Genomic DNA, 13,253 nt, shown 5'->3' with positions numbered 1-13,253 from the left:
TTGTGTTCATTGCTTAAGTTCATAGTTGTAGCTTAAAGATTGGAGAGAACATGGGCGAAAATCATCCTCAATATAAATCATCACAGAGAGCAAAAACAGGGCGATGGTGTTCCTTTTGAAAAAGGAACAGTAGAGAAGAATCCATGCAAACAAATACTTGAGATGTCGTTTCTTTAAAAGGAACAGCAAAAAATAATCAACAAAAAGAATGTTGTTCCTTTTGAAAAGGAACAGCAGAAAATCACGAATGTTGTCCCTTTTGAAAAGGAACAGCAGAAAATCACGAATGTTGTTCCTTTTAAAAAGGAACAGCAGAAAATCACGAATGTTGTTCCTTTTGAAAAGGAACAGCAGAAAATCACGAATGCTGTTCCTTTTGAAAAGGAACAGCAGAAACTCACAAATGTTGTTCCTTTTGAAAAGGAACAGCAGAAACTCACAAATGTTGTTCCTTTTGAAAAGGAACAGCAGAAACTCACAAATGTTGTTCCTTTTGAAAAGGAACAGCAGAAATGTTGTTCCTTTTGAAAAGGAACAGCAGAAACTCTCAAATGTTGTTCCTTTTGAAAAGGAACAGCAGAAACTCTCAAATGTTGTTCCTTTTGAAAAGGAACAGCAGAAACTCTCAAATGTTGTTCCTTTTGAAAAGGAACAGCAGAAACTCACAAATGTTGTTCCTTTTTGAAAAGGAACAGCAGAAAATCACAAATGTTGTTCCTTTTGAAAAGGAACAGCAAAAACACGCAAATGTTGTTCCTTTTGAAAAAGGAACAGCAAAGACACGCAGAATGCAAAAATCAAAATTTGAAAAAAAGAGAAAGATCAATGAAAATGTTAAGGAAACGTATATACAAAAAACTTATGTACAAGTTATAGAAAAAAATGAATTCCTTACTGAATTATAGGTGAGGAAGATTTTGCTTCCTCTCCTAAAATTTCCATTTCAGTGTCTCGACGTAGCTGCTGACAGAAGGATTCCCGAGTGAGTGGCTTGCGATAGAGACGAACTTGGTGGCCATTTACCTTGAATGCATATCCAGAACCGTCGATTGTGATCAGAGTGAGGGTCCCATTATCATGTACTTTCTGGATTTCGTATGGTCCCAACCAACGAGTCTGCAGTTTCCCCAGGAAGTCCTGAAACCGAGAGTCATATAACAGAGCCCAGTCTCCTTCGTGAAAGACTTTGTTCTTGATAAGTGCATCATGCCATTTAGCTCGCTGTTGTTGAATAAGTGTTGTATTCTGTAATGCAGAGAGCCTGATTTCGTCCAATTCATTAATCTACTGTAATCGATTAATTTGTGCCTCACTTAAATCTAGGCCAACTTCCTGTGCAGTTCGTAACGTTTGGATTTCGAATTCTATGGGGAAAATAGGTTGTTTTCCAAACACTAATTGATAGGGTGAATAACCGGTGGTACTTCTCCATGTGGTTCTATAAGCCCACATTACTTCAGGTAATCGGGCGGCCCAATCACGCCTATGTGAAGCAATGGTTTTTGTTAAAATTGATCTATTACCTTATTGCTACTTTCTACCTGGCCATTCGCCTGCGGGTGATATGGGGTAGTAATTTTATGCTGGACGTGATAATTGTTAAGTGTTGCAGCTAATTTGTTTCCGGCAAACTGTGGTCCTCCATCTGTAATTATTTATCTCGGAATGCCATAACGTACAAACAAGTGGAACAGGAACTGTATTACAGAATCTTCTGTAGCTCTAGGCAACGCTTCGGCCTCAACCCATTTGGTGACATATTCTGTCGCCACCAAGATATATGTTCTCTGATTTGATGATGGGTTGATGGGTCCAACGAAATCAAGAGCCCATCGCTCAAATGGTTCAATGACTAATTGTGGCCTCAGAGGCATTTCGTCGGCTTGACCAGGTTGTCCTGCTCGCTGGCAGCTGTCACAGGCTTGGACAAATTTCTTCGCATCCTTGAAAATTGTAGGCCAGTAGTATCCTGTTTGCAATACTTTATGTGTTGTTCTTTTTTTAGCAAAGTGTCCCCCACATGGTCCGTCATGACAGGCTTTTAAGATGTAGAAAATTTCATCTTCTCGAATACATCTCCTAATTTGCATGTCTGCCCCTGTGTGGAACAAATAGCCCCCAATCCACAAAAATCGAGTACTCTTCTGAACAATCTGCTTACGTTCATTAGGGGTTAAGTGTTTTGGTAGCTTACCTACTGCAAGGTAATTGGCAACATCAGCATACCAGGGTGTTTGAACAGCAACAGCAAACAGGTGCTCATCCGGAAATTGATCTTCCACTGCTGCTGCTTCAATTGATTTTGGTATTCGTGAGAGAAAATCAGCTACAGGGTTTTCCTTGCCAGGTCGATCCTTGATTGTGATATCGAATTCCTGCAATAAAATCAACCATCTAGTTATTCTAGCATTTTTGACAGGCTTGTTTGCTAAATATTTGATAGCAGAATGATCTGTATATAAAATAACGGGATAGCCTGTGATATAATGTCTAAACTTATTGACAGCATGTATTACAGCCAGGAATTCTTTTTCAGTGACAGTGTAATTTAATTCAGCAGGGGATAAATTTTTGCTGATATAATAAATAGCATATGGTTTTTTATCCTCTTCCTGCCCAAGGACTGCACCGATTGTTGTATCTGAGGCATCAGATGAGATTTGGAATGGTAAATTCCAGTTTGGTCCTCGAAGGACTGGAGCTGTTGATACAAGCTTCTTTAATTCCTTGAAAGCACGGTCGCATTTTTCTGTCCACAAGAAATCAATATTACCAGTTAGTGCATATAGAGGTGCGGCAATGTGTGAATAATGTTCTATAAATCGTCTATAATACCCAGAAAATCCAAGAAAGCTGCGTACCTCTGTTTGAGTAGTGGGGGTGGGGATAAGCAAAAGTATTTGAATTTTGGCCGGGTCTACCTGAATGCCAGCTGCTGAAACATAGTGTCCTAGAATGAGCCCTTCAGTCATCATCATATAACATTTTTCGTGGCTTAAGCAAAGCCTGGTAGCAATGCAACGTTGTAGGACTTTTTCTAGAGTGTCTAAAGCTGGATCAAAATCATCTCCATATGGTGTAAAGTCATCCATGTACACTTCAAGTCCATCATTTATTAAATCTGCAAAGATGCTAAGGACGGCCCTTTGGAATGTGGCAGGAGCATTACATAGGCCAAAGGGTAGAACTCGATAGGCAAACGTTCCCCAAGGACAAGTAAAAGTAGTTTTATCCTGGTCTTCAGGGGAAATCTGAATCTGATTGTATCCACTGAAGCCATCCAGGAAAGAAAAGAATTTCTTTCCTGCTAAAGTGTCCAATACTTGGTCTATGAATGGGAGAGGGAAGTGATCTTTTTGTGTGGCTTTGTTTAACTCCCTGTAATCCACACAAATCCTCCATTTCCCATTCTTCTTGGGTACCACCACAAGCGGAGAGACCCATTTACTATCAGAAATAGGATAGATAAAATTAACATCTAAAAGTTTCTGAAGTTCAGCTTTTACAACATCTTTTAGGTGAGGGTTGAGTCTTCTTTGCGGTTGACGAACAGGTCATGCATCTTTTTCTATATAAATATGGTGGGTGCACAATTGGGGATCAATCCCTTTCATATCAGGGTAATCCCATGCAAATGCTTCTTGATACTTTCGTAACAGATGGATGAGCTTTATTTCTTGGTCCGGTGTAAGGTTGGCATTGATATTTAGAGTCTTTCCCGGTTCAATTTCCACTACTTTGCTATTGGCAACAGAAGTCACAGGTATTGTTTGGTCATGCGCATCTTTCAAAGGATCTTCTTCTAGTTCGCTATCGAATGCAGCTTCTATCATGAAACACTGTGTGTGAGATCTAGATTCAGTTTGACTAATGAAATTATTGATGGCATCGTCTTCTGTTTGGTCTTTAAAGTCTAGAGCCTCCTGTACAGTCAATGGGGATCTGATATTGTCAGTAAGGTATGACACAGGGTGCTGGTTAGTTTTTATCATTGTAAGACTTGGCTGTGCTAGAGGGTATAGAACTAGATTTTTAATATCTGGTCCTCTGGTTATAGTCATATTTCCCTGCCGGCAACCAATGTAACCATCGGCGGTAGCAAGCCAAGGTCTACCTAAAATTAGCGGGTGTCCATCCAGTCAGGTTTTTGGATTAATTATCAGGAAATCAGTTGGGTATTCCCAGGAATCTACAGAGACCATGACATCGTATAGAGTACCTTCTGGTCGAACTACAGATCGGTCGGCCAATTCTAACAAAGTAGAAGTAGGTTCTACGGATGTAATGCCGAGCTTTTGGCAAGTAGAAGTTGTCAAAATATTAATTGCAGCTCCTAGATCAACTAAAGCATTAGTCAGGGTCTGACCATAGATTTGAACAGTTACGATTGGATTTCCTGGATCTTCATATTTAATGGGTGTTCCTGATAACAGGTCAGATAAAGTACCGACTACTTGGACTCTTGGGTTAGTGGTTGCATTCCTCCTTGATTTTTTTATGCACAATTCTTTTATAGTTTTTGCATATATAGGGATGTCTTGAATGGCTTGGAGGAATGGAATTCTTATGTACAGATTTTGTAACTCTCCCAGAATGTCAAAGTCTGGATATTGTACAGGTCTTGGTATGACTAATCGTTCTGGGAAGGGAGGAGAGGATATACTTGCTTGATGATGCGTTTGCTCCTTATTTACACCCTCTTGTTGTAACGGTTGTTCTGTTGGTAACTGATCTTCAATGTGAATTGTTTTATCTCCCTTTGTTTCTATTATACGTCCAGATCTTAACTGAAGATCATTGCACTCCCTCAGGTCAGGTCCGATTTCTGATGATTCCATGATTTGGAGGGATTGGACCGGTCTATTATTTGGATTGGGATTAGGTTGGGCTGGGAGTTGCGGTCTCAGATTAGACTGGGGGTTTTGTTGTAAAGCTAGCAGAGTCGGTTGAGGGAGCGGAATAGTTCCTGCTGGCTGATATGTCGATTTTGGCCAGTTTGTCTGCCAGGGTGAACCTTGTGAAGTAGGGGGAGTCCATTGTGGAGGATATGGGTTATTCTGCCAATATGGTGGGGCGTAAGGAAAATTCGGCCAACCAAATTGGCTTGTCTGATTCATCCACGGATTTGGAGAAGGAAACAGCTGTGATGACCAGTTCGAAAATGGGGGTTGAGATTGGTTTTGCCACATACTATATTGCTGAGCATTATACTGCGGAGGCTGGAAAGAAGAAGTTGGGTCTGAAAACATACCAGATTGCCTTGGTTGCCATTGGCGACGCTGGTTAATGAAGTATGTTGATTCTGGCTCTTCTTCCGCTTCCTTATATACTGCCTTCAATCCAGGAAGTGAGGGGCAGCTCTCAGTAAGGTGATCTTTTGTACAGATAGCACATGTTTGAACTGCATCCAGTGGACATTCCTTGTGGCTATGTTTTCTTCTACATCGGGGGCAGAAGATCGCCAAATTCTGTTCTGCCTCCATCTGCTTCTGTTTAGCCTGCACAATATCAAGTTGTGTAGTTAATGTCCCCAGAATATCAGTTTTAAAATTTTCTAATAAATTTCCAAGTTCTACACGTGTTACTCCTTCTGTTGATATTTTGTTATCTCTGACAAACCGATCATATTCTGTTGGTTTTATCCTTGTGCTGCCTCTCGAACTCCTGATACATAAATCAATGATGTCAGCAAAATTCTCTTGATAAATATCCCCTTTTCCCATGATATTTAATGTTTCAATCCACTGTTCCTTCATGCCTCTGATCAATGCAATTTTTAACACATTATCAAGCAGAGGTAGTGATGCATAGGGAGATCTTTGTAAATTGTACTGAAAACGTTCTACATATTCTTCTAATGTTTCATTTGGTCTAGCTATCATCTGAAATATTTCATCTTTCAGTTCTCTAGACCTACAGTAATCTTGATATTTCTTTAGGAAAGATTCTTTCATTTGCTCCCAGTTATTTATAACTCCACCACCTAAACCCATAAACCATCTTAAAGCCGCCCCTTTCAAAGTGGAGGGGAACAATTTTAATTTCTGGGGGTCAGTGGTGTAATCATATCCCCTGCATAGCACATCAAATTCAAATAAGAATGCATCAGGGTCTTCTGATGTAAGTCCGTCAAATGTAGGAATGTGTTGAAGGGGGATTGCTTTCATAGGAGCATTTGCTGCGAAATCCACTATGGGATATTGTAATGTAGAAGTTTGAGTATTTGGCTGATTCTTCGCCATGGGATCGAATATATGCCAATAACCTTCCGGGATTTCTAGGAGGGTATTCCTAGGCTGAGAAGGAACGGCCTTGACAGGGATTGTTTTAATAGCACTTCCTTTGTCTGGAATAATGAAAGTCCCTGTTGTTTGAGGAGATTGAATTCCCCCAATAATGATTTTTGCAACGCTCCCTTTATCTAGGCTATTTAATGGCTAAATTATCCTAGGAGGAGATCTTGGCTCCCCAACTTCCCCTGTTTCCCCTTCTCCTTCACAAAGATTGCTTAAATTCCCTTCTCCTTCACAAAGATTGCTTAAATTCCCTTCTTGCAGTCGTTCTGGAATAGAATTTTAAATTTCTTGAAATTCTTGTTCATCAGTCTGACTATGCACCTCAGCGAAGGCTACAGATGGTGATCCTGTGGCCTGAAGGGAGCTAGTAGGCTGTTTAGAATTGGTTTTCCTGGGGCCTACTGATGGCTGAGATTCAGTTTTCTTATAGATTTCATCTATGAAGGTTGTTCGGCCAAGGGTCACCGGCCCTTTGGCTTTTTCGGGTTTGAATGGAGGTTTGATATTCTTTTCTGGCTTTTTCTGCTTAGTCATGCACTCTAATAAACTACTAAATCCTATTCAACCAACAATTCTGCTAGGAAAGCGGACGGTGGAGCAGGGCTTTTACATGCTCCGTACGCAGGTTCTTACCTTTCGTTTTTAAAATCCAACTCTCCCCTAGCAGATTCGTACACTACTCTGTAAAAGACAAATGGCTATACTCTTTCCCCGGCAACGGCGCCAAAATGTAGAGTTGTAACAAGGGTCTCTTTCACCTCTAGTTATCCCACATTAATAAGTCAATCTGGGAACGTTTTGTTATTGCAAATAGTATCTCATTCCGAGGCTATTCGTCAGAGTAATGCTTAGTAGTATAGCGTTCAGAAAATACAAGAGTAAACAGATGTTGAACTATGACTAAATCACACAAGGCAGCTTATCAGTCAAGGGTGCGGAAGCGATAACCCATCCCTCTAGAAACTGATGGAAAGGAAATTAGAGCATGGACCATAGGTATGGGAGCTAGGCAGCGACTACTGAGGCTCACTACAGCCTTAGACCTTCTCTCACACCAAAGCAGCAAATGCAAGTAAATGGAACGGCAGAAAGTAAAATGGAACAGCAAATAAGAAATGGAACAGCAATCAAATGAACTAAGTCTCGCGAGTCATAACCAAACTTGCTCTATTGAACCAAACTCACACTTTGCAGTAAAATAACAATCTTCTCTCTTAAGGCAAATTGGATGGAATGTACTTTATGGAACAGCACTCATTGATGAATTATAGAACAGCAGGAATCAATCATATATACACACAACACGCTAGTATAGTAATCTGACGGTTAAGGAGAATACGACTATGTTTCCAAATAGAATAACATTACTTTCGGATTCCAATAATCGGGATTTCAAATGAATCCAATAACAGTAATATTCAGTACAAACGCTCTGTAACAGAAATAGTTGGTTTAGACTAATAACATGCAATCAACTCTGAAAAGATTCACTCATACAATGCAGAGTCACTACATGAATTTCCTGAAAGAACCATTAATGAATTAATCGTAGCAGAGCATGGAATAGCACATGAAAAGCATATCAGATTACCGAGCAATAAAGATAAGCAAACCACGCAGAAATCAAGTTATAATGATACAAAAGCAAGTGTCCTTCGGAGCCGGGCCCTTAGCTTCCAATGGTACACCGCCTTAGGTTACTCCAGACGCAAAGATGAAATAAACACCAAGTCTTTTATATTAACGCATCAACAAACGTACAGTAAACCAAGTCTCAGTGAGAGTCGATGATCAAAGTTTAGTTGGAAACTGAAAATTACATAAAAGTCCCTTTGCTTAACGATGTTGTTCCTTTTTATAAAAGTAACGGCGGAGATATCTAGGTAACAAAATAAGTAAAACAGCGATCCCTCAGGATCAAAGATCCTGAGGGATTCGCCAAGCTGTTAATCCTTTACTTTTCTTTCCCTTTTCCGCCGAATTGGTATCCCTTCTTCCTTTCCTGGGTCGTTCCGCTTCGATCTGTTCGATCTCGTTTGCATCTAGTTCCCTTCTAGAGGGACAGCAGTTATTCCTCCTTTGTCTTTCCCTTTTGAACGGCAGCTCTTCGTTTCCACCTTTTCCTGCATAGAAAAATGACAATTATCAGCGATTAAGCTTTCCATACTAATTCTCACACGTTCTATTAGAATTCTTTATTTCTTTGAGTTCATGATGCAAAAAAGGTTACAATTGTTACTGAAAAGTCACTAAATTGTTTGTCAAAAACATACCTTTCAAGTTCTCCACACGTGCCAACCGAATCAGCCATGTCCACAAATTATTTTTGGTTTTAATATATTAATATATAGTATGAAATGGACAACAACCTCCATGGGTTCAACCCCGAGGCTGTGAATCCCCGATGTTATATATCCCAAAAGCTATACCATTATGCCACAGTTGGTGATTGTGAAAAAAAGGTTGATCCCTTGGTTTGTGTTTGTGATTTTTATCACTATGTATGTGATAAATACACTCTTTTTGTGTCCTTTTAGAGATCAGAGGAAGGAGAGAGTGTTTTGTATGGTTCTTAGAGGTTATTGTATAGTTGCATAATAGAGAGATAGCTTTTGAGAATGAGGACTTTGATGTAATTTTTCCATTTTGCCTACCATATATAGATAACTAAAGTTGTTTAGATTGCAAAGTTATATTGTATGTAGATAGATTTAGTTATTTGTATATTTTTAATACTTTTTATTACAATGAGAGAAATTAGGTGGATTTTATAATTTAAATTCAAATTTGTATGAGAGTAAATGGCATAAAATGTATGAGGAAAATCTACAAGTGGAAGCATAGGAACGAGATAGATGCAGTAGTTGGAATTACAATTCAAATCAATCCTAAAGGAAATGTATAAAAGCATTAGAGATCAAATGCAAGTTCAAGAAACTTGTTTATTAGCATTTGAAGCACAATTGGTTCAAGTATATTATAGGCTCAATCATATTGCAAACCTTTGTGTATGCTCCTACAGGGAAATCAACTTAATAACCCCTCTTCGATTGTTAGCATTCAAGAATAACACGTTGGCATGGGACTTCAACTATCAAGGAAAAGAGGAATTCATAGGCAAGAGGAGTAGTGATGGACTTACTCCCACTTAGATATGTAGAATACCAAGGGTATTCCAACTGAATAAATCCAAGTGTAAGAGGGCTTCCTTCATGGGCCAACATTATAACATTTTTATTTGTTTAGGATTCTTTGAAGTTTTTTGTTAATTTTGTGTCAATATTTTGAACAATATACAAGTTGGCATGATAGTATTTTTAGAACTTGGCTGAGGGTGTAAAGGATTTCTTTTTAAGTCTAAACTTGAAATGTCAATTGTAGGCTATGGTGTTCTTTCTTTATGTTTGTATCACAACACCAATTGATTAGGTCATGCTCATTTTCTAGTGAAATATTACTCATTGTTATATATTCAAGCGATCAAAGTGACCTTCAATAGAAATGGGTGATCCCTAGTGAAAAGTCACAATTAGATCACACATTGTTTCAGATAGGATACCCATCTAAATTCCAACCCAATAACTAATACTAAAAATGAGTGATGGAAAAATGAAGGTGTATTATGCAACTATTCTAAGTGAAAAAAGTAAATATCTAGGAGCAAAACTAAGAAAATAGAATATTAACTACGAACACCTACTTGTACTTCCAAAATAGATAATTGTTAGAGAAAAGAAAAGACATAAAAGTGAATGATAAACGTAAACAAATTAGTATGTAACAACAAACAATTCATAACCATCAATCTACCATCTATGTATAATAATTACAAAATGAGAAACATAAATGCAAGGCCATAAACTTCACTGAAAATTAGTCAATATATGAACAATAAAACCTCATGGTGGTGTAAACTAATAGGGAAAGTAGTTCACAAGGAATCCATCATACCACATGATTTCTTCTCTCCAAAAAAAATGGCCCGAAAGTCTTCCCCTCACTAAATGTCTTGAAATTGTTCTCAAAATTACAATCCCATAAGAAATTGAAGCTACCAAGTGTGTCAATCCCATAAGAAATTTTGAGAACTATTTCAATAAATTTAGTATGACATTGTGTCATACTAAATAATCTATATAATATGGCATGAAAAGTGGAAAATTTACATCAAATTCCTCAATCTCAAAAGCTAGCTCTCTATTCTACAACTCTACAATAGCCTCTAAGAACTATTTCAAGAAATTAGTGAGGAGAAGACTTTAGGAACATTTTTTGAAGAGAAGCAATCATGTTGTGTGATGGATTCCTTTTGAAATACTTTCACTATTAGTGTTGTAATTTACACCACCATAATGTTTTATTATTCATATATTGACCATTCCTTAGTGATGTTTATTGCTTTCCATTTAGGTTTCTCATTTTGTAATTATTATACTGAGATGGTCGATTGATGGTTATGAATGATTTGTTTTTACATACTATTTTTCTTATGTTTATCATTCATATTTATGTGTCTTTTACTTTCTCTAAAAATTGTGTATTTGGAAGTACAAGTAGGTATTTGTAATTAATCTTCTATTTGCTTAACTTTGCTCCTAGCAATTTACTTTTTGCATTGAGTAGTTGCATACTACAACTTCATTTTTCTTTTCCATCACTCATTTTAAGTATTAGTCATTGGGATAGAATTTGGATGGGTCTCCTATCCCAAAGGGTGTGTGGTCTAATTGTGACTTCATACTAGGGATCGCCCATCTTTGTGGAAGGGAACTTTGCTCACCTAAATAGATAACAATGGGTAATTTTTTACTAGAAAATGAGCATACAAACATAAAGAAAGAATTGGTGTCTGTATCAATTGGTGTTGTGATACAAACATAAAGAAATAATTTCATATCTGTTGTAGCGGCTACAACCATCCTCCAAAATTTTGGCCTGCACCAATTTTAGAGCCTCCCTTGGAGAGTTTCACTTGATGACTACACAAACTCAAGTTCACTCCGTGACCTCGTGTGGGTCTTTACATTCTCCTTGGTTGTTTATTACACTCAATTCTCTCATGTTGATGTCTAATTCATGCTTGTGACTATTTTCTGGTTATGCTCAAAGTCTTTGATTCATATGTGCTTGTTGTGTTTTCCATGAAGGCATCTGTCGCACTCACACGCGGAGTCATATTCATTGTCGCGCAAGCATCGTCTCGATCATGAATGATCAATCACAAGTGTCATGCTTGTCGCTTGCACCGTCAGTTATTCATGTTGAACATGTGTATCCAGATGGTTTGGCCATTTCATCGTCAACTCATGCGATTGTGTGTTTGTATGATCACCTATGCATCTTTCGATTGTTCACACACTTAGTCATTTTTGCTGAAGTTCTAACAACCAGAATCCTCACTGATAGTTGTACCATCACCTTGCTTTCAACTCGATCAACTCTCAACCAGAACAGCGCAAAAGCACCAAGTTATTTCTTTCAAGTTGTGTTTCTCGCAAGCAATTCAATCAGCACTCATGTTGGCCATCCGAACAGTCGACTAGTTGTTCATCTCAGAAATTGTGCAGTGCTCATGAGCAAGCCTCCTGCTACCCATCAATCAGCTCAGCTCTGAAATTGCGCAAAGATGATAAGCAAGCCTGCCTCCTAGACTTAATACAATTTTCCCAACAGCAGACTGCATGTTCCCTCTAAGAATTGCGCAGTTTCTGTTGCCATTGACTGAGCAGCCAACTGGAATTTCCCTCTAGGAATTGCGCAAGTTTGGCTACCAGTGACCCTAATATCCAACTGGAAGTTCCCTCTGGGAATTACACATATTTGGCTGCCAATGACCCCAACAGCCAACTTTCAATTCCCTCTGGAAATTGCGCAGATCTGGCTGCCAGTCTCCCAGGCAATTCCCCAGAAAAATTGTGCAATCCCTGCCTGATGACCCCTCATGCAGCCCAGCCCGTCCCTCTTGAAAATTGCACAAATTTTGTTGTTTAGCCCCTGCTGACTGTTCATTCTGGAAAATGCGCAGAGCATGTCTGCCTTGCATTCCAGCAGCCTAGACTGTTCCTCCCAAAATTTGCGCAATTTTTCCTCCTAGCCGAGCTAGACCTTGCAGTCAGTCATTGTCAACTCATATCACTTGTCTCCATCTCTCAATGACTCTTGCGCATTTTTCATCAACCATTTCCTGGAGCCATCATCCTACATCACAGCCCTATTGCCTCTCCCGGCCACTTGCATTTGAATGATCACGTGTCATGGTAGACTAGGAGGTTTTGGATTTGATGTTGTCTCGTCATGAGTGACTGTAGGTATAGGTACACCAACAAACACGTCAAGGCGACGAACGGGATGAATGAAGGGAGTTCATGCAGATGGACAGATTCACCAATGAATGAACGAGCGAAGCATGCAAAGCAAATGAACACGTCGAACATGCACCTTCGCGAACAAGTGAGCCTTCCAAGCCTTCCAGTATGAAAGCAAGGAACAACATGCTAAAGCTTCATAAAGCAAACCAAGGACCATCGAAGACTCCGCACACTTCACCATGCGGAGGTGAAACTATGGTACACCATGAAGACATCCATCACTCAGCAGCACTCTAACTCGACATGCACTCCAGCAGTAGCACGAACGTACCAGCAATGTCACGTCAAATCATGTTGAGTCAAGTCATGAGTCATGTTTCCCACCTCTCTACTATGGGCTTGTTGTCAATCAATGTGATGTAACGTGGAAGTCCAAGAGACCCACTCGTTGAACATATAGTCATGTAAGTCAAAAATTCATGGAATTCGAACGGTCATGAGGGTAGTCGAATAGCCACAAGGGTCAGTTTCACCCTTGGCTATAAATACCCCCCTCATTTGTACATACGGCAACTTTTCACCTCAGATCCTCCCACATAGCCAAGAGAGTCTGTAATATTTTCTTTGAGGATTAAGTAGTGGCTCCAAC

This window comes from Pinus tabuliformis, chromosome 3_2 (genome assembly GCF_031772625.1).
Source record: "Pinus tabuliformis cultivar Carrire ecotype Pingquan chromosome 3_2, CPIR1, whole genome shotgun sequence".
In the NCBI taxonomy this organism is placed as follows: Eukaryota; Viridiplantae; Streptophyta; class Pinopsida; order Pinales; family Pinaceae; genus Pinus; species Pinus tabuliformis.
This window is presented reverse-complemented; position numbering follows the sequence as displayed.